The sequence below is a fragment of the Carica papaya genome, chromosome 3, assembly GCF_054855325.1.
Source record: "Carica papaya isolate Zhongbai chromosome 3, ASM5485532v1, whole genome shotgun sequence".
NCBI classification, from domain to species: domain Eukaryota; kingdom Viridiplantae; phylum Streptophyta; class Magnoliopsida; order Brassicales; family Caricaceae; genus Carica; species Carica papaya.
Window position 1 is genome coordinate 23,641,482 of NC_142311.1, and position 21,378 is coordinate 23,662,859.

The following is a 21,378-nucleotide window of genomic DNA, read 5'->3' on the forward strand; positions in this document are numbered from 1 at the left end:
CTCCTCATTTGTTTCCTATTGCGTTCACACTGCACCTCTACTTCTCGTTCCCATATCAAGTAAAATACCTTCGTGCCTTGACTCATATTTACGAATAAACCAACGGACCATAAATCCTATCGCGCGTAACGTCGAACGCCCCATCTACAAAATAATTTGTGCAACACGAGGACTTCTCAGGAGGTCACCCATCCTACTACTAGATTTTAAAATTAGAAGTAGAGGTGAGGTGCGCGCACAGCGAAACAAATGACAAGAGGGGGGAGGAAAGGAGAAGGGTATCTTTATTTATAGCGCGAAATGAAACGAGTGCGATCATACCAGTACTAATTCACCGGATCCCATCAGAACTCCGCCGTTAAGCATTTTTAGACGAGAGTAGTACTAGGATGGGTGACCTCCTAGGAAGTCCTCATGTTGCACCCTTCTTTTGGCATACGGGGCATTAAATGTTACGCGAGACCGGAGCGACAATTTGCTAGTTCATTCGCAAACGTGAGTCACAGCACTGGGACATTTTGCTTAATATTTTTCATTTATTCTATTAAATTCCATCACGTGATAATAGTGTTATTACGAGTATCGTACATAGTAGAACAACAAAAACAGAGTTGTGGCAGATGATCAATTCATATAAGAAGGAGTCGAGACGCCGGGGTATTTTGCTTGATATTAAAACTAGAAGTAGAGGTGAGGTGTGCGCGCACAGTGAAACAAATGATGAGAGGGGGGAGGGACGGAGAAGGGGCACATGCCCTTGTAGTGCAAAATGGTATGGGCTCGATAATACCAGCACTAATGCACCAATTCCCATAAAAATTCTGCAGTTAAGTGTCCTTGGGTGAGAGTAGTACTAAGATGGTTGACCTCTTGGAAAGTCCTCGTGTTGCACTTATTTTTGTGCACACAAGGAAATAAATGTTACACGCGACCAGAACCACGGTCTGTTGGTTCATTCACAAGCGTGAGTCGCTATGTCAGGGCATTTTGCTTAATATTTTTTGTGCATTCATTTATAGTCCACAACGTGATAAAGTGTCATTACGAGTAGCTTAGATAGTAGAATAAAAAAAACAAGGTGCGACGGACGGTCCATTCATTTGGGCACGAGTCGAGCCGCCAGAGCATTTCGTTTGATATTAGAATTAGAAGCAGATAGGTGAGGTGCGTGCACAGCGAAACCAATGACGGGAGGGAGGAGGGAAGGAGAAGGGGTATCTCTATTTGTAGTGCGAAATAGAACAGGTGCAATCATACCAGCACTAATTTGTCGGATCCCATTAGAACTCCGCAGTTAAGCATTTTTAGGCGAGAGTAGTACTGGGACGGGTGAACTCCTTGAAAGTTCTCATGTTGCACCGTTCTTTTTGTAGATGGGGTGCTAAATGTTACACGGCACTAGAGTGACTGTTAGTTGGTTCATTCGCAAACGTGAGTCATGGTGCCAGGGCATTTTGCTTAATATTTTTTATGCATTCAATTAAAGCCCATCACATGATAAAAGTATTATTATGAGCATCGTACATAGTAGAATAACAAAAATAGAGGTGCAACAGACAATCCGTTCACATGGGCATGAGTCGAGGCGCCGGGGCACATCGCTTGATATTAGAACTAGAAACAGAGGTGAGGTGTGCGCGTACAGCGAAACAAATGACGGGTGGGAAGGAGAAGGGGCACATGCATTTGTAGTGGGGAATGGGAAGGGTGCGATAAGACCAGCACTAATGCACCGAATCCCATAGGAACTTTGCAGTTAAGTGTCCTTTGGTGAGAGCAGTTCTAAGATGGTTGATCTCTTGGAAAGTGCTTGTGTTGTACCTATTTCTTTGCACACGAGGTAATAAATGTTACACGCGATAACCATAGGTTTATTCGTAAATGTGAGTCGTGGTATCAAGGCATTCATTTAAAGTCCACCACGTTATAAGAGTCTCATTACGAGCATCTTATAATGTACAACAATAAAAAATGAGGCGCGGCGAATGGTCATTTCATCTGGGTGCGAGTCAAGCTGCTAACGCATTTTGCTCGATATTAGAATTATAAGCAGAGGTGCGGGGTGCCAACATAGTTAAAAAAATGACGGGAGGGTGGAGGGAAAGAGAAGGGGTATATGTATTTGCAACGTGAAATGGAACGGGTGCGATCATACCAGCACTAATTCACCGGATTCCATCAGAACTTCATAGTTAAGCATTTTTGGGCAAGAGTAGTACTAGGATGGGTGACCTCTTGGGAAGTCTTTGTGTTGCACCCTTCTTTTTGCATACAGGAGATTAAACCTTACGTGAGACCGGAGCGACGGTCTGTCGGTTCATTCGCAAATGTGAGTCACAGCGCGAGGGCTTTTTTCTTAATATTTCTCGTGCATTCAATTAAAGTCCGTCACGAGCACAAGTACTATTACGAGTATCTTACATAGTAGAACAACGAAAACAGTGGTCCGGCAGGGGATCCGTTCAAATCGGCATGAGTCGATGTGCTTGGGAATTTCTTTGATACTAGAACTAGAAGTAGAAGTGAGGTGTGCGCGCACAGCGAAATAAATGGCGGGATGAGAGGGGGAAGGAGAAGGGGTGTATTTATTCGCAGTGTGAACTAGAACGATTTCGATCATACCATAAATAATTCACCGGATCCCATCAGAACTCTGTAGTTAAGCGTGCTTAGGCGAGAGTAGTACTAGTATGGGTGAGATCCTAGAAAGTCCTCGTGTTGCACCCTTATTTTTACAAACGGGGCGTTAAACATTACGTCGGACCGCAGCGATGGTTTGCTGGTTCATTCGCAAACGTGAGTCACGGCACTGTGGCATTTTGCTTAATATTTTTTGTGCATTTAATTAAAGCCCATCACGTGATAAGAGCATTATTACGAGTATCTTACATAGTATAACAACGAAAACAGAGGTGTGGCAGGCGATCCATTCATATTGGCATTAGTCGAGGCGCTGGGGTATTTTGCTTAATATTAGAACTAGAAATAGAGGTGAGGTATGCGCGTAAAGCGAAATAAATGACTGGAGGTGGAGGAAAGGAGAAGGGGCACATGCATTTGTAGCGCGGAATGGGATGGGTGCGATCAGACCAACACTAATGCACTGAATCCCATAAGAACTTTACAGTTAAGTGTCCTTTGGTAAGAGTAGTATTAAAATGGTTGACCTCTTGGAAAGCCTTCGTGTTGCACCTGTTTTTTTGCACACAAAGAAACAAATGTTACACACGACCGAAAGTAAGGTTCGTTGGTTCATTCGCAAACGTATGTCACGGCATCAGGGCATTTTGGTTAATTTTTTTGTGCATTCATTTATAGTCCACCATGCTATAAGAGTCTCATTACGAGCATCTTACATAGAAGAACAATGAAACGAGGTGCGACGAGTAGTCCGTTCATCTAGGCATGAGTCGAGCCATCAGGGAATTTCGCTTGATATTAGAATTAGAAGCAAAGATGCGGGGTTCCCGCACAGCCAAAAAAATGACGGGAGTGGGGAGGGAATGAGAAGGGGTATATGTATTTATAGCGCGAAATGGAACATATGCGATCATACCAGCACTAATTCACTGGATCCCATCATAACTCCGCAATTAAGCATTTTTGGGCGAGAGTAGTACTAGGATGGGTGACCTCTTTGGAAGTTCTAGTGTTATACCCTTCTTTTTGCAGACGGGGCGTTAAACATTACACAGGATCGGAGCGATGGTTCCCTGGTTCATTCGCAAACATGAGTCACGACCTCGGACCATTTTGCTTAGTATTTTTCATGCATTCAATTAAAGCTCATAACGTAATAAAGAATACTATTACGAGTATCTTACATAGAAGAACAAAAAAAATAGAGGTGCAGCGGGTGATCCATTCATATGGGCATGAGTCGAGGCACTGGGGCATTTTGCTTGATATTAGAACTAGAAGGAGAGGTAAAGTGTGTGCGTACAGCGAATCAAATGACGGGAGGGGGGAGGGAAAGAGAAGGGGCACATCATTTGTAGCGTGGATTGGGATGGGTGCGATCAGACCAGCACTAATGCACTGAATCCCATAAGAACTTTACAGTTAAGTTTCCTTTGGTGAGAGTAGTACTAAGATAGTTAACCTCTTGGAAAGTCCTCATCTTGCACCTATTTTTTTCCACACGAGGCAATAAACGTTACGCCCGATAGGAACAACGGTCTATCGGTTCATTTGTAAACGTGAGTCATGGCGTCGGGGCATTTTGTTTAGTATTTTTCATGCATTAATTTATAGTCCACGACGTTATAAGAGTCTCACTACAAGAATCTTACTTAGTAGAACAACAAAAATGAGGTGCGACGTGCAGTCCATTCATCTGGGCATGAGTCGAGCTGCTGGAGCATTTTGCTTGATAGTAGAATTAGAAGCAGATGTGCGAGGTTCGTACACAGTAAAAAAAATTATGGGAGGAGGGAGGGAAGGAGAAGAGGTATATGTATTTGCAGTGCAAAATGGAACATATGCGATCATATCAGCATTAATTCATCGGATCCCATCAGAACTCCATAATTAAGCATTTTTAGGCGAGAGTAGTACTAGGATGGGTGACCTCTTTGGAAGTCCTCGTGTTGCACCATTCTTTTTGCAGATGGAGGGTTAAACGTTACACGGGACTAGAGCGATGGTCTGTCGGTTCATTCATAAATATGAGTCACGGCACCGGAGTATTTTGCTTAATATTTTTGCACATTCAATTAAAGCCCATCACATGATAAAAGTGTCGTTGCGAGTATCTTAAATAGTAGAATAACGAAAAACTAGGTTTGGCAGGCGTTCCAATCATATGGGCATGAGTCGAGGCACCGAGGCATTTCGTTTGATATTAGAACTAGAAGCAGAGGTGAGATGTGCGCACAGCGAAACAAATGACGGGAGGGGAAAGGGACGGAGAAGAGGTATATGTATTTTTGGCACAAACCAAAACGTGTGCAATCATACCAGTACTAGTTCACCGAATCCTATCAGAACTATGCAGTTTAGGTGCAGAATGAAAGGGGTGCGATCATACAAGCACTAATGCACCAGATCCCATCAGAACTTGGTAGTTAAGTGTGTTTGGGCGAGAGTAGTACTGGGATGGGTGATCTATTGGGAAGTCCTCGTGTTGCACTCATTTGTTTGCAGATGGGGCATTACGCGCGATTTGAACTATAGTCCACTGGTTTATTCGTAAATGTGAGTCAAGGCGCCAGGGTATTTTACTTGATATTAGAACGAGAAGCAAAGGTGCAGTGTGCACGCACAAGGAAACAAATGACGGGAGTGGAGGAAAAGGATAAGGAGTGTATGTATTTGCAGTGCAGAATGAAAAGGGTACGATCATACCAATATTAATGCACCGAATCCCATCAGAACTCCGCAGTTAAGTGTGCTCGAGCAAGAGTAGTACTATTGTGGGTGACCTCCTGGTAAGTCCTCGTATTGCACCCATTTTTTTTACAAATGGGGCATTTGACGTTTCACGCGACTAGAACTATGGTCCGCTGGTTTATTCTCAAATGTGAGTCAAGACACCAGGACATTTTACTTAATATTAGAAGGAGAAGTAAAGGTGCAGTGTGCACGCACAAGGAAACAAATGACGGGAGGTGGAGGGAAGGAGAAGGAGTGTATGTATTTGCAGCGCATAATGAAAGGGGTTCGATCATACTAGCACTAATGCACCGGATCCCATCAGAACTCCGTAATTAAGTGTGCTTGGGCGAGAGTAGTACTAGGATGGGTGGCCTCCTGGGAAGTCCTCGTGTTGCAGCCATTTTTTTGCAGAAGGGGCATTCGACATTATGCGTGACTGGAACTATGATCCGCTGGTTTATTCCCAAATATGACTCAAGACGCCGAGGCATTTTACTTGATATTAGAACGAGAAGTGGAGGTGCAGTGTGCAGGCACAAGGAAATAAATGACGGGAGGGGCGAGGGAACAAGGAGTGTATGTATTTACAGTGCAAAATTAAACGGGTGCGATCATACCAGTACTAATGCACCGGATCCCATCAGAACTCCGATGTTAAGTTTGCTTGGGCGAGTTCTAGGAGTGGTAACCTCTTGGGAAGTCCTCATGTTGCACCTATTTTTTTATAGATGGGGCGTTTGACGTTACGTGCGACGGAAATTATGGTCCGCTGATCTATTCGCAAATATGAGTCAAGGCACCGAGGTATTTTACTTAATATTAGAACAAAAAGCAGAGGTGCAGTGTGCACGAACAAGGAAACAAATGACGGGAAGTGGGGAGAAGGAGGAGTGTATGTATTTGCAACGCAAAATGAAAATGGTGCGATCATACCAGCACTAATGCTCCGGATCCCATCAGAACTTCGCAGTTAAGTGTGCTTGGGCGAGAGTAGTACTAGGATTGGTGACTCTTTGGAAGTCCTCATGTTGCACCTATTTTTTTGCAGATGGGGCATTCGACGTTACGCGCAACTTGAATTATGGTCCGCTGTTTAATCGCCAATGTGAGTCAAGGCGTCGGGGCATTTTACTTGATATTAGAATGAGAAGCAGAGGTGCAATGTGCACACACAAGGAAACAGATGACAGGAGAGGGGGAAGGATAAGGAGTGTATGTATTTGTAGTGCAGAATGAAAAGGGTACGATTATACCTGCATTAATGCACCGTATCCCATCATAACTCTGTAATTAAGTGTGCTCGGGCGAGAGTAGTACTATTGTGGGTGACCTCCTAGGAAGTCCCCGTGTCGTACCCATATTTTTACAGATGGAGCGTTTGACGTTACACGCGACTGGAACTATGGTCAGCTAGTTTATTCTCAAATGTGAGTCAAGACGCTGGGACATTTTACTTGATATTAGAAGGAGAAGTAGAGGTGCAGTGTGCACGCACAAGGAAACAAATGACGGGAGGGGCAGGGAAGGAAAATGAGTGTATGTATTTCCAGCACTAACGCACCGGATCCTATCAGAACTCTGTAATTAAGTGTGCTTGGGCGAGAGTAGTACTAGGATGAGTGACCTCCTTAGAAGTTCTCGTGTTGCACCCATTTTTTTTCATATGGGATGTTCGACGTTACGCGCCACTGGAACTATGGTGCGCTGGTTTATTCTCAAATATGACTCAAGGCGCCAGGGCATTGTAATTGATATTAGAACAAAAAGTAGAGGTGCACTGTGCACGCACAAGGAAATAAATGACGGAAGAGGGGAGGGAAGGAGAAAGAGTGTATGTATTTGCAGCGCAGAATGAAACGGGTGCGATTATACCAGCACTACTGCACCGGATCCCATCAGAACTCTGTTGTTAAGTTTGCTTGGGCGAGTGTTGTTCTAGGAGTGGTGACCTCTTAGGAAGTCTTCGTGTTGCACCTATTAATTTGAAGATGGGGCGTTCGATGTTACATGCGACGGGAACTATGGTCCGCTGTTTTATTCGTAAATATTAGTCAAAGTACCAGGATATTTTACTTAATATTAGAACGAGAAGTAGAGGTGCAGTGTGCACGCACAAGAAAACAAACAACGGGAAGTGGGGGTGAGGAGAAGGAGTGTATGTATTTGCAATGCAAAATAAAAATGGTGCGATCATACCAGCATTAATGCACCGAATCCCATCAGAACTTCGCAGTTAAGTGTGCTTGGGCGAGAGTAGTACTAGGATTGGTGACTTCCTAGGAAGTCCTCGTGTTGCACCCATTTTTTTGCAGATAGGGCGTTCGACGTTACACGCAACTTGAACCATGGTCCGCTGGTTTATTCACAAATGTGAGTCAAGGCACTAGGACATTTTACTTGATATTAGAACGAGAAGCAGAGGTGCAGTGTGCACGCACAAGGAAACAAATGACGAGAGGGGGAGGGAAGGATAAGGAGTGTATGTATTTGAAGCGCAGAATGAAAAGGTTACGATCATACTAACTTTAATGCATTGGATCCCATCAGAACTCCACAGTTAAGTGTTCTTCGGCAACAGTAGTACTATTATATGTGACCTCTTGGGAAGTCCTCGTGTTGCACCCATTTTTTTTACAGATAGGGCATTCGACGTTACACGCGACTGGAACTATGGTCCTCTGGTTTATTCTCGAATGTTAGTCAAGACGTTGGGACATTTTACTTGATTTTAGAAGGAGAAGTAGAGGTGCAGTGTGCACGCACAAGGAAACAAATGACGGGAGGGGGAGAGAAGGAGGAGTGTACGTATTTACAGCGCAAAATGAAAGGGCTGCGATCATACCAGCACTAATGCATCGGATCCCATCAGAAATCCTTATTTAAGTGCGCTTGGGTGAGAGTAGTACTAGGATGGGTGACCTCCTAGGAAGTTCTCGTGTTACACCTATTTTTTTACAAATGGGGCTTTCGACGTTACACGCGACTGGAACTATGGTTCGCTGGTTTATTCGCAAATATGAGTCAAGGCGCCAAAGCATTTTACTTGATATTAGAACTAGAAGCAGCGGTGCAGTGTGCACGCTCAAGGAAACAAATGACGGGAGCGGGGAGGTAAGGAGGAGTGTATATATTTGCAGTGCATAATGAAAGGGATGTGATCATACCAGCACTAACGCACCGGATCCCATCAGAACTCCGTAGATAAGTGTGCTTGGGCGAGAGTAGTATTAGGATGGGTGACCCCCTAGGAAGTCCTCGTTTTGCACCTATTTTTTTGTAGACAGGGCGTTCGACGTTACGCGCGACTGAAGCTACTGTCCCTGGTTTATTCGCAAATGTTACTCAAGGCGTTGGGACATTTTACTTAATATTAGAACGAGAAGTAGAGGTGCAGTATGCACGCACATGAAAATAAATAATGGGAGGGGGAGGGAAGGAGAAGGAGTGTATGTATTTGCAGCGCGGAATGAAACGAGTGCGATTATACCAGCAATTATGCACCGGATCCCATCAGAACTCCTTAGTTAAGTGTGTTTGGGCAAGTGTTGTTCTAGGAGTGGTGACCTCTTGGGAAGTGCTCGTGTTGCACATATTTTTTTGCATATGGGGCGTTCGACGTTACGTGTGACTGAAACTATAGTCTTGTGGTTTATTCGCAAATGTGAGTCAAGGCGCAGGGGCATTTTACTTGATATTAGAATGAGAAGCAGAGGTGCAGTATGCATACACAAGGAAACAAATGACGGGAAGGGAGGAAAGGGAAGGAATCTATCTATTTACAGCGCGAAATGAAATGGGTGCGATCATACCAGCACTAATGCACTAGATCCCCTCAGAACTCCGTAGTTAAGTGTGCTTTGGCGAGAGTAGTACAAGAATGGGTGACTTCCTTGGAAGTCCTCATGTTGCACCCATTTTTTACAGTTGGGGCATTCGACATTACGCGCGATTGGAACTATGGTCTGCTGGTTTATTCACAAATGTGAGTCGTCGTGCTGGGGAATTTTGCTTACTTTTTTTTGTGCACTCATTTATAGTCCACCATGTTATAAGAGAGTCATTACGAGCATCTTATATAGTAGAACAAAAAAAAAAAGGTGTGGCAGGTGGTCCTTGAATCTGGGCATGAGTTTAGGTGCCGGGGCATTTTGCTTGATATTAGAACTTGAAACAGAGATGCAGTGTGCGCGTACAGCGAAAAAAAATGACGGGAGAGGGGAGGAAGGGAGAAGGGGTATATGTATTTACAATGTGGAAAGGAATAGGTGTGATCATACCAACACTAATGCACCGGATCCCACCGAACTGTGCAGTTATGCATGCTTGGGTGAGAGCAGTACTAGGATCGGTTAACTCCTGAGAAGTCCTCGTCTTGCACTGTCTTTTTGCAAATGGGGCATAAAATGATACACGTGATCGGAGCCACAATCTGCTGGCGTGAGTCGGGTCGCCATAAAATTTTACTGACTATTTTTTCGTGCATTCATTTACAGTCTACCACGTGATATGAGTGTCATTACGAGCATCTTACATAGTAGAATAAAGAAAAATGAGATACAGTGGGCGGTCCTTTTTTTTGAGCATGAGTCGAGACGTCGGGGCATTTCACTTGATATTAGAACTATAAACAGAGGTGCGGTGTGCATGCACAGCGAAAAAAATGAGAAGGGGTATATGTATTTGCAGCATGGAATGGAAGGGGTGCAATCATACTAGCACTAATACACCGAATCCCATTGAACTTTGTAGTTAAGTGTGCTTGGACGAGAGCAGTACTAGGATGGGTGACCTCCTGGGAAGTCCTTGTGTTGCACCTGTCTTTTTGCGGACGCAGCGTCAAATCTTACTCGCGATCGGAGCGACAGTCCACTGGAATGAGTAGTGACATTGAAAAATTTTGCTTAATATTTTACGTGCATTTATTATAGTCCACCACGTGATAAGAATCTCATTACGAGAGTCTTACATAGTAGAACAACAAAAAAAGAAGCGCAGCGGGCCTCCGTTCTTCTAGGCGTGAGCTGAAGCGACATGGAATTTCGCTCTATATTAGAACTAGAAGCAGAGATGCGGTATGCCCACCCAGCGAAATAAATGATGGGAGGGGGAGGGAAGGAGAACGACTATATGTATTTGCAGCGGGGAATGGGACAGTTGCGATCATACAAACACTAATGCACAGGATCCCATCAGAACTCTGTAGTCAAACATGCTTGGGCGAGATTAGTTATAGGATGGGTGACCTCTTGAAAAGTCCTCATGTTGAACCCGTCTTTTTGTAGACGGGGTGTTAAACGTTAAGCGCGATCGGAGCCACAGTCTGCCGGTGTGAGTTGCGGGGCCTGAAAATTTTGCTTAATATTTTTCGTGCATTCATTTATAGTCCACCACGTGATAAGAGTGCATTACGAGTATCTTACATAGTATAACAATGAAAAAAGAGGTGCAGCAGGTGATCTGTTTATCCGGGCATGAGTCGAGGAACCGGGTTATTTCGCTTGATATTAGAACTAGAAACAGAGGTGTGGTGTGTGCGTACAATGAAACAAATGACGGGAGAGGGGAGGGAAGTAGAAGGGGTATATGTACTTGCAGCGTGGAATGGAAGGGGTACGTCATACCTGCACTAATGCACTCGATCCCATGAATTTCGTAGTTAAGTGTGCTTGGGAGAAAGTAGTACTAGGATGGGTGACCTCCTGAAAATTCGTCGTGTTTCACTCGTCTTTTTGCTGACGGGACGTTAAATATTATGCAAGATCAGAGCCATTATCCCCGGAGTGAGTTGCGACGCCGAGATATTTTGCTTAATATTTTTCATGCATTCATTTATAATTCGCCACATGATAAGAGTGTCATTACGAGCATCTTAAATAGTAGAATAACGAAAAATAAGGTGCAGCGGGTAGTCCGTTCATCTGGGCGTGAGTCGAGGCACCGGAGCATTTTTTTCTATATTAGAACTATAAGCAGAGGTGCGGTGTTCGCGGATAGCAAAACAAGTAACAGTGGGGGAAGGGAGGGAGAAGGGGTATATATATTTATAGAGCAAAATAAAAGATGTGCGATCATACTAGAACTAATGCACCAGATCCCATCGAATTCGGTAGTTGATTGTGCTTTGGCGAGAGTAGTACTAGGATGGGTGACCTTCTGGAAAGTTCTCGTGTTGCGCCCATCTTTTTGCGGATGGGGTGTTAAACGTTATGCGCGATAGGAGCCATAGTCCGCCAGTGTGAGTTGCGGTGCCAGAATATTATGCTTAATATTTTTTGTGCATTCATTTATAGTCCACCACATGATAAGAGTGTCATTACGATCATCTTACATAGTAGAACAACGAAAAACGAGGTATGGCAGGTGGTCCATTTATGTAGCCGTGAGTCTAGGTGCCCGGACATTTCGCTTGATATTAGAACTAGAAACAGAGGTGTAGTGTGCACGCACAGAGAAATAAATGACGAGAGGGGGGAGGGAAGGGGAAGGGGTATATGTATTTGCAGCACGGAATGGAAGGGGTGCGATCATACCAACACTAATGCACCGGATCTTGTCGAACTCTGCAGTTAAGCGTGCTCTGGTGAAAGCAGTACTAGGATGGGTGACCTCCTGCGAAGTCCTCGTGTTCCACCTGTCCTTTTATAGATGGGGCATTAAATGTTACGCTTGACCGGAGCCACAGTCCGCTAGTGTGAGTCGCGGCATTGAGAGATTTTGCTAAATATTTTTCATGCATTCATTTATAGTCCATCACGAGATGAGAATGTCATTACGAGTATTTTATATACTAGAACAACCAAAATAGAGTTGTGGCAAGCAGTCTGTTCATCTAGCCATTTCACTTGATATTAGAACTAGAAATAGAGGTGCAGTGTGCGTGCACAACAAAATAAATGGCAGGAACGGAGAGGGAATGAGAAGTGGTATATGTATTTGCAGGGTGGAATGAAAGGGGTGCAATCATACAAGCACTAATGCATCGGATCCCATCGAACTTCGTAGTTAAGCGTTCTTGGGTGAGAATAGTACTAGGATGGGTGACCTACTGGGAAGTTCTCTTGTTGCACCGGAGCATTTTTTTCTATTTTAGAACTATAAGCAGAGGTGCGGTGTTCGCGCATAGCGAAACAAGTAACAGTGGGGGAAGGGAGGGAGAAGGGGTATATGTATTTATAGAGCAAAATAAAAGATGTGCGATCATACTAGAACTAATGCACCAGATCCCATCGAACTCGGTAGTTGAGCGTGCTTTGGCGAGAGTAGTATTAGGATGGGTGACCTTCTGGGAAGTTCTCGTGTTGCGCCCATCTTTTTGCGGATGGGGTGTTAAACGTTATGCGCGATAGGAGCCATAGTCAGCCAGCGTGAGTTGCGGTGCCAGAATATTTTGCTTACTATTTTTTGTGCATTCATTTATAGTCCACCACATGGTAAGAGTGTCATTACGAGCATCTTACATAGTAGAACAGCGAAAAACGAGGTATGACAGGTGGTTCATTTATGTAGCCGTGAGTCTAGGTGCCCAGACATTTCGCTTGATATTAGAACTAGAAATAGAGGTGTAGTGTGCACACACAGAGAAATAAATGACGAGAGAGGGGAGGGAAGGAGAAGGTGTATATGTATTTGCAACACAGAATGGAAGGGGTGCGATCATACCAACAATAATGCACCGGATCTTGTCGAACTCTGCAGTTAAGCGTGCTCTGGTGAAAGCAGTACTGGGATGGGTGACCTCCTCCGAAGTCCTCGTGTTCCACCTGTCCTTTTAGAAATGGGGCATTAAATGTTACGCTTGAGCGGGAGCCACAGTTCGCTAGTGTGAGTCGCGGCATTGAGAGATTTTGCTAAATATTTTTCATGCATTCATTTATAGTCCATCACGAGATAAGAATGTCATTACGAGTATCTTATAGACTAGAACAACCAAAATAGAGTTGTGGCAAGCAGTTTGTTCATCTAGGCATTTCACTTGATATTAAAACTAGAAACAGAGGTGCAGTGTGCGTGCACAACAAAATAAATGGCAGGAACGGAGAGGGAATGAGAAGTGGTATATGTATTTGCAGGGCGGAATGAAAGGGGTGCAATCATACCAGCACTAATGCATCGGATCCCATCGAACTTCGTAGTTAAGCGTTCTTGGGTGAGAATAATACTAGGATGGGTGACCTCCTAAGAAGTCCTCTTGTTGCAATCGTCTTTTTACAGACGGGCGTTAAACATTATGCGGAATAGGAGATACGGTCTACTAGTTCATTTGCCTGCATGAGTCGTGGCGTCGGGGCATTTTGCTTAATATTTTTTGATGTATTAATTTATATTCCATTACAAGATAAGAGTATTATTACGAGTATCTTGCTTAGTAGAACAACAAAAATAGAGGTGCGGCGGGCTATACGTTCATCTTGGTGTTAGTCGAGGCGCTGGGGCATTTCGCTAATTAGAACTAGAAGCAGAGGTGTAGTGTGCGCGCACAGTAAAACAAATGACGAGAGGGGTGAGGGAAGGAGAAGGGGTATATGTATTTGCAGTGTGGAATAGAAGTGGTGCAATCATACCAGCACTAATTCACAAGATCCCATAAGAACTCTGCAGTTAAGTGTGCTTGGGCGAGAGTAGTACTTGGATGGGTGACCACCTAGAAAGGCCCTCGTGTTGTACCCATTCTTTTGCAGACGGGCCAGTAAATGTTACGTAAGACCGATCCATGGTTTGCAGGTTCATTCGCAAACGTGAGTCGCGGTACCAGGATATCTTTATTAATATTTTTTGTGCATTCATTTATAGTCCACTACGTGATAAGATTGTTCTTACGAGTATCTTACAAAGTAGGACAACAAAAACAAAGGTGTAGCGAGCAGTCCGTTCATCTGGGCATGAGTCGAGCGCATCTTAGATAGTAAGACAACAAAAATACAGGTGTGGCGGGCAGTTCGTTCATTTAGGCATCAGTCGAGGCACCGGGGCATTTCGGTTGATATTAGAACTAGAAATAGAGGTGCGGTGGGCACGCACAGTGAAACAAATGACAGGAGAGAAGAAGGAAGGAGAAGGGGTGTATTTGAAGCGTAGAATAAAACTGGTGCGATCATACCAGCACTAATGCACCAGATCACATTAGAACTCCACTGTTAGGGGTGCTTGGGCGACAATAGTACTAGGATTGGTGACCTCCTTAGAAGTCCTTGTGTTGCACCTGTCTTTTTACAAACATAATGTTAAACGTTACGCACGATAAGGAGCTGTGGTCTACCAGTTCATTCGCCAGCATGAGTCATGGTGCGAAGGCATTTTGTTTAATATTTTTAGTGCATTCATTTATAGTCCACCACATGATAAGAGTATCATTACGAGCATCTTAATTAGTAGAATAACGAAAACAGAGGCACGATGGGCGGTCCGTTCATCTGGGACTCTACCAAGAAATTTCGCTTGATATTAGAACTAGAAGCAGAGGTGCGACGTGCGCGCAGTGAAACAAATGACGGGAGGGGAGAGGGAAGGAAAAGGAGCATATGTATTTGAGGCACAAACAAGAAAGGGTGTGATCATACCAGCACTAGTTCACCAGATCCCATTAGAACTCCGAAGTTATGTGTGCTTGGGTGAGAGTAGTACTAGGATGGGTGACCTCCTGGGAGGTCCTCATGTTGCATCCTTCTTTTTGCAGACGTGGCAATAAATGTTACGCGGGACGGGAGCGACGGTCCGACGGTTCGTTCGCAAACATGAGTCAGTGCGTCGGGACATTTTGCTTAAAATTTTTTCGCATTCAATTAAAGCCCATCATATGATAAGATTGTTATTGCGAGTATTTTAAATTGTAGAACAACAAAAAATGAGGTATGGCAGGCGATCCATTAATATTGGCATGAGTCGAGGCACCGGGGCATTTCACTGGATATTAGAACCAGAAGCAGAGGTGAGCTGCGTGCACAATGAAAAAAATGACGGGAGGGGAGAGGGAAGGAGAATTGGTATATGTATTTATGGCGAAAAAAAAAATAGTGCGATCATACTAGCACTAGCTCACCGGATCCCATCAGAACTCTGCAGTTAAACGTGCTTGGGCGAGAGTACTAATAGGATGGGTGACCTTATGGGAAGTCCTCGTGTTGCACCCTTCTTTTTATAGATGGGGCATTAAACGTTACGCGGGACAAGAGCAACAGTCTGCCGGTTCATTCGCAAACATGAGTCACGGTGCTGGGACATTTTGCTTAATATTTTTTTCCCATTCAACGAAAGCCCACCATGTGATGAGAGTATCATTGCGAGTATCTTACATAATAGAACAACGAAAAACAAGTGCAGTAGGTGTTATGTTTATATGGGTATGAGTTGAGGCGCCGGGGCATTTCGCTTGATATTAGAACTAAAAACAGAGGTGAGGCGTGCGCACATGGAAACAAATGACGGGAGGGGAGAATAAAGTAGAAGGGGTATACAAACCAAAATTAGTGTGATCATACCAGCACTAATTCACTAGATCCCATCAAAACTCCATAATTAAGCTTGCTTGGGCAGGAATAGTACTAGGATGGATGACCTCTTGGGAAATTCTCGTGTTGCATCCTTCTTTTCGCAGACGGGACGTTAAATGTTATGCGAGACCGGAGCGACAGTCCACCGGTTCATTTGTAAATGTGAATCACGGTGCCGGAGCATTTTGCTTAATATTATTCATGCATTCAATTGTATCCTACTACGTGATAAGAGTGTTATTACGAGTATCTTACATAGTAGAATAATGAAAACAGATGTGCGGCGGGTGATCTATTCATCTGGGCATGGCCGGGACATTTTGCTTGATATTAAAACTAGAAACAGAGATGAGGTGTGTGTGTGTACAGTGATACAAATGATCGGAAGGGGGAGGGAAGGCGAAGGGGAACATGCATTTGTAGCGGGGAATGGGACGGGCATGATCAGTCCAACATTAATTCACTGAATCCCATAAGAACTCTACAGTTAAGTGTCCTTTGAATTCCACTGAATCCTATCCCATCAGAACTCCATAGTTAAGCATTTTTTGGTAAGAGTAGTACTATGATGGGTGACTTCCTGGGAAGTCCTCGTGTTGCACCCTTCTTTTTGCAGATGGGGCGTTAAACGTTGCAAAGGACTGGAGCGATGGTCTGCCGGTTCATTCACAAACGTGAGTCACAGCGCTGGGGTATTTTGCCTAATATTTTTTGTGCATTCAGTTAAAGCCCATCATGTGATAAAAGTGTATTACGAGTATCTTACATAGTAGAACAACAAAATAGAAGTGCGGCAGCGATCTGTTCATATGGGCATGGGTCGAGGTGCTAGGGCATTTCGCTTGATATTAGAACTAGAAGCAGAGGTGAGGGGTGCGCGTACAGTGAAACAAATGATGGGAGGGGGGAGGGAAGGAGAAGGGGCACATGCATTTGTAGAGCGGAATGGGACGGGTGCGATTAGACTAACACTCATGCACCGAATCCCATAGGAACTCTGCAGTTAAGTGTCCTTTGGTTAGGGTAGTACTAAGATTGTTGACCTCTTGAAAAGTTCTTGTGTTACACCTGTTTTTTTGCACACGAGGCATTAAACGTTACACACGACTAGAACCACGGTCCGTCGGTTTATTCGCAAATGTGAGTTGCGGCGTCAAAGCATTTTGCTTAATATTTTTCGTGCATTCATTTATAGTCCACCACGTTATAAGAGTCTCACTACAAGCATTTTACATCGTAGAACAACAAAAAATGAGGTACGGTGGCGGTCCATTCATCTGGGCATGAGTCGAGCCGTCGGGGCATTTCACTTGATATTAGGTTTAGAGTAAGAGGTGCGGGGTGCGTGCACAGCGAAAAAAATGATGGGAAGGGGGAGGGAAAGAAAAGGGGTATATGTATTTGCAGCAGTAAATTGAACAAGTGCGATCATACCAGCACTAATTCTCTGAATTCCATCAGAACTCCGTAGTTAAGCATTTTTGGGTGAGAGTAGTACTAGGATGGGTGACTTCCTAGAATGTACTTGTTTTGTACCTTTCTTTTTGCAGAAGGGGCGTTAAACGTTGCGCTCAGCGTTGGGGTATTTTGCTTAATATTTTTCATGCATTCAACTAAAGTTCATCACGTGATAAGAGTATTATTACAAGCATCTTAAATAGTAAAATAATGAAAAATGAGGTGCGGCGGGCGATCCGTTGATATTGGCATGAGTCGAGGCGCGGGGGCATTTTGCTTGATATTAGAACTAGAAGCAGAGGTTAAGTGCATGCACAGTGAAACAAATGATGGGAGGGGAGAGGGAAGGAGAAGTATTTGCGACGCAAATAGGTAGGGGTGCAATCATACCAGCACTAGTTCACCAGATCCCATCAGAACTCTGTAGTTGAGTGTGCTTGGGCGAGAGTAGTACTAGGATCGGTGACCTGTTGGAAGTACTTGTGTTGCACCCTTCTTTTTGCAGATGGGGTGTTAAACGGTATGCGGGACCAGAGCGACAGTTCGCCGGTTCATTCGCAAATGTGAGTCACGGCATCGGGACATTTTGCTTAAAATTTTTTATGCATTCAATTAAAATCCATAATGTGATAAGAGTGTTATTACGAGTATTTTACATAACAGAACAACGAAAACAGAGGTGAGGGGGACGATCCATTCATATGGGCATTAGACGAGGCGCCGGTGCATTTCGCTTGATATTAGAACTAAAAGCAAACGTGCGGTGTGCGCGCACAACGAAACAAATGATGGGAGGGGGAGGGAAGGAAATGGGATATATATATTTAAAGCGCGAATTAGAATAGGTTTGATCATACCAGCACTAATTCACTGGATCCCATCAAAACTCTGCAGTTAAGTGTGCTTCGGCGGGAGTAGTACTAGGATGGGTGAACTCTTGGGAAGTCCTCGTGTTACACCTTTTTTTTCGTAGACAGGGCGTTAAACATCATGTGGGACTAGAGCGACAGTTTGCCAGTTCCTTTGCAAACGTGAGTCACGGCGTCAGGTATTTTGCATTCAATTATAGCCCACCACGTGATAAGAGTGTTATTACGAGTATCTTACATAGTAGAACAACGAAAATAGAGGTGCAGCAGGCGATCCGTTCATCTGGGCATGAGTCAAGGCACCGAGGCATTTGTCTTGATATTAAAACTAGAAACAGAGGTGAGGTGTGAGTGTACAGTGATAAAATGATCGAAAGGGGGAGGGAAGCTGAAGTGGCACCTGTATTTATAGCAGGGAATGGGATGGGCATGATCAGTCCAGCACTAATGCACTGAATCCTGTAAGAACTCTGCTGTTAAGTGTCCTTGGAATCCCACTGAATCCTCGTGTTGCACTCGTCATTTTTCGGATAGAGCGTTAAACACTAATTCGATCGGAGACGCAGTCCACCGGTTCATTCGCCAGCGTGAGTCTTGGCTCCATGGCATTTTGCTTAATATTTTTTGTGCATTCATTTATAGTCCACCACGTAATAAGAGTGTCATTACGAGCAACTTACATAGTAGAATAATCAAAAACGAGGTGTGGCGGATGGTCCATTCATCTGGGCGCGAGTCGAGCTGCCGGAGCATTTTGCTTGATATTAGAATTAGAAACAGAGGTGCGGGGTGTGCACACAGCGAAAAAAATGACGGGAGGGGGGAGGTAAGGGGAAGGGGTATATCTATTTGCAGCGCAAAATGGAACGAGTGCAATCATACTAGCACTAATTCACCAGATCCCATCAGAACTCCGCAGTTAAGCATTTTTGGGCAAGAGTAGTACTAGGATGAGTGACCTCCTGGGAAGTCCTCGTGTTGCACCCTTATTTTTGTAGACGAGGCGTTAAACGTTACGTGGGACCGAAGCGACGATCTGCCAGTTCATTCGCAAACATGAGTCACGACGCCGGGGCATTTTGCTTAATATTTTTTTGCATTCAATTAAAGCTTATCACGTGCTAAGAGTGTTATTACGAGTATCTCACATAATAAAAAAAATGGAAACAGAGGTGCAGCGGGTGATCCGTTCATATGGTCATGGGTCGAGGCGCCAAGGCATTTCGCTTGATATTAGAACAAGACACAGAGGTGAGGTGTGCATGCACAACGAAATAAATGACGAGAGGGGGGAGGGAAGGAGAAGGGGCACATGCACTTGTAGCGCAAAATTTGACAGGTGCGATAATACCAGCATTAATGCACCGAATCCCATAAGAACTCTGCAATTAAGTGTCCTTGGGTGAAAGTAGTACTAAGATGGTTGACCTCTTAGAAAGTTCTCATGTTGCACCTATTTTTGTGCAAACGATGAGCAGGGGCGCAGTGTGCACGCACAAGGAAACAAATGATGGGAGGGAGGAGGGAAGGAGGAGTGTATGTATTTGCAGCGCGGAATAAAATGGGTGCAATAATACCAGCACTAATGCACCGGATCCTATCAAAACTCTGCAGTTAAGTGTGTTTGGGCAAGAGTAGTACTAGGATGGGTGACCTCTTGGGAAGTCCTCTTGTTGCACCTATTAGTTTGCAGATGGGGCATTCGACATTTCGCGCGACTGGAACTATGGTTCGCTGGTTTATTCGCAAATGTGAGCTAAAGCTCTGGGGCATTTTACTTGATATTAGAACGAGAAGTAGAGGTGCAGTGTGCACACACAAGGAAACAAATGACTGGAGGTGGGAGGGAAGGAGGAGTGTATGTATTTGCAGTGTAGAACGAAATGGATGCGATCATACTAGCACTAATACACTGGATCCGATCAGAACTTCGCAGTTAAGTGTGTTTGGGCGAGAGTAGTACTAGGATGGGTGACCTCCTGGGAAATCCTCGTATTACACCCATTTTTTTGCAGATGGGACATTCGATGTTACGCGCGACTGGAACTATGGTCTGCTGGTTTATTCGCAAATGTGAGTCAAGGCGCCGGGGCATTTTACTTATTATTAGAACGAGAAGCAGAGGTGTAGTGTGAACGCACAAGGAAACTAATGACGGGAGGGGGGGGGAAGGAGAAGGAGTAAATGTATTTCCAGCGCGTGATGAAACGGGTGCAATTATACCAGCGCTAATGAAACTGATCCCATAAGAACTCTGAAGTTAAGTATGCTTGGACAAGAGTAGTACTAGGATATGTGACCTCCTGGCAAGCCGTCGTGTTTCATCAGTGTTATTGTAGATGTGGAGTTCGATGTTACGCGCGACTGAAACTATGGTTCGCTGGTTTATTCGCAAATGTGAGTCAAAGCACCGGGGCATTTTATTTGATATTAGAACGAGAAGCAGAGGTGTAGTGTTCACGTACAAGGAAACAAATGACGAGAAGGGGGAGGGAAGAAGAAGAAATGTATGTATTTACAGCGTAAAATTAAATAGGTGCGATCATGTCAGCACTAATGCACCGAATCCTATCAGAACTCCACAGTTAAGTGTGCTTGGGCAAGAGTAGTGCTGCACCCTTCTTTTTGCAGACGGGGTGTTAAAAGTTACGCGGGACCGGAGCGACGGTTCGTCGGTTCATTCTTAAACGTGAGTCACGGCACCGAGGCATTTGGCTTAATATTTTTCGTGCATTCAATTAAAGCCCATCACGTGATAAGAGTGTTATTATGAGTATCTTATATAGTAGAACAACGAAAATATAGGTGTGGCGGGTGATCCATTCATATGGGCATAAATCTAGGTGCCGGGGCATTTTGCTTGATATTAAAACAAGAAGTAGAGTGAGGTCTGCCTGTACAGCGAAATAAATGACAGAAGGGGGGACGAAAGGAGAAGGGCTACATGCATTTGTAGCGCGGAACGGGATGGGTGCGATCAGACCAGCTCTAATGCACCGAATACCATAAGAACTATGCAGTTAAGTGTCCTTTGGTGAGAGTAGTACTAAGATGGTTAACCTCTTAGAAAGTTCTCGTGTCGCACCTATTTTTTTTCACACGAGGCAATAAACGTTACGCGTGACCGGAACCATGTTCTGTCGGTTCATTCGCAAACGTGAGTCACGATGTCAGGGCATTTTGCTTAA

The 21,378-nt window shown here is 44.3% G+C and overlaps 22 pseudogenes; all 22 read left to right on the top strand.

The window, feature by feature from the left end:
* Positions 1-307: 307 nt before the first annotated feature.
* On the top strand, positions 308-426 carry LOC148267122 (5S ribosomal RNA; annotated as a pseudogene).
* A 1,715-nt stretch (positions 427-2,141) lies between these two features.
* On the top strand, positions 2,142-2,260 carry LOC148267123 (5S ribosomal RNA; annotated as a pseudogene).
* Positions 2,261-5,015: 2,755 nt separating this feature from the next.
* LOC148267124 (5S ribosomal RNA) lies at positions 5,016-5,134 on the top strand (annotated as a pseudogene).
* Positions 5,135-5,332: 198 nt separating this feature from the next.
* Positions 5,333-5,451, top strand: LOC148267125 (5S ribosomal RNA; annotated as a pseudogene).
* Positions 5,452-5,657: 206 nt separating this feature from the next.
* Positions 5,658-5,776, top strand: LOC148267126 (5S ribosomal RNA; annotated as a pseudogene).
* A 519-nt stretch (positions 5,777-6,295) lies between these two features.
* LOC148267127 (5S ribosomal RNA) lies at positions 6,296-6,413 on the top strand (annotated as a pseudogene).
* Positions 6,414-6,615: 202 nt separating this feature from the next.
* Positions 6,616-6,734, top strand: LOC148267128 (5S ribosomal RNA; annotated as a pseudogene).
* Positions 6,735-7,558: 824 nt separating this feature from the next.
* LOC148267129 (5S ribosomal RNA) lies at positions 7,559-7,677 on the top strand (annotated as a pseudogene).
* Positions 7,678-8,526: 849 nt separating this feature from the next.
* Positions 8,527-8,645, top strand: LOC148267130 (5S ribosomal RNA; annotated as a pseudogene).
* Positions 8,646-9,171: 526 nt separating this feature from the next.
* LOC148267131 (5S ribosomal RNA) lies at positions 9,172-9,290 on the top strand (annotated as a pseudogene).
* Positions 9,291-10,075: 785 nt separating this feature from the next.
* LOC148267132 (5S ribosomal RNA) lies at positions 10,076-10,193 on the top strand (annotated as a pseudogene).
* Positions 10,194-12,328: 2,135 nt separating this feature from the next.
* LOC148267133 (5S ribosomal RNA) lies at positions 12,329-12,446 on the top strand (annotated as a pseudogene).
* Positions 12,447-12,565: 119 nt separating this feature from the next.
* LOC148267134 (5S ribosomal RNA) lies at positions 12,566-12,683 on the top strand (annotated as a pseudogene).
* A 775-nt stretch (positions 12,684-13,458) lies between these two features.
* LOC148267135 (5S ribosomal RNA) lies at positions 13,459-13,576 on the top strand (annotated as a pseudogene).
* Positions 13,577-13,923: 347 nt separating this feature from the next.
* On the top strand, positions 13,924-14,043 carry LOC148267136 (5S ribosomal RNA; annotated as a pseudogene).
* Positions 14,044-14,919: 876 nt separating this feature from the next.
* Positions 14,920-15,038, top strand: LOC148267137 (5S ribosomal RNA; annotated as a pseudogene).
* Positions 15,039-15,384: 346 nt separating this feature from the next.
* On the top strand, positions 15,385-15,503 carry LOC148267138 (5S ribosomal RNA; annotated as a pseudogene).
* A 2,194-nt stretch (positions 15,504-17,697) lies between these two features.
* On the top strand, positions 17,698-17,815 carry LOC148267139 (5S ribosomal RNA; annotated as a pseudogene).
* Positions 17,816-18,164: 349 nt separating this feature from the next.
* On the top strand, positions 18,165-18,283 carry LOC148267140 (5S ribosomal RNA; annotated as a pseudogene).
* Positions 18,284-19,058: 775 nt separating this feature from the next.
* Positions 19,059-19,177, top strand: LOC148267141 (5S ribosomal RNA; annotated as a pseudogene).
* Positions 19,178-19,753: 576 nt separating this feature from the next.
* Positions 19,754-19,872, top strand: LOC148267142 (5S ribosomal RNA; annotated as a pseudogene).
* Positions 19,873-20,075: 203 nt separating this feature from the next.
* On the top strand, positions 20,076-20,194 carry LOC148267143 (5S ribosomal RNA; annotated as a pseudogene).
* Positions 20,195-21,378: the final 1,184 nt, after the last annotated feature.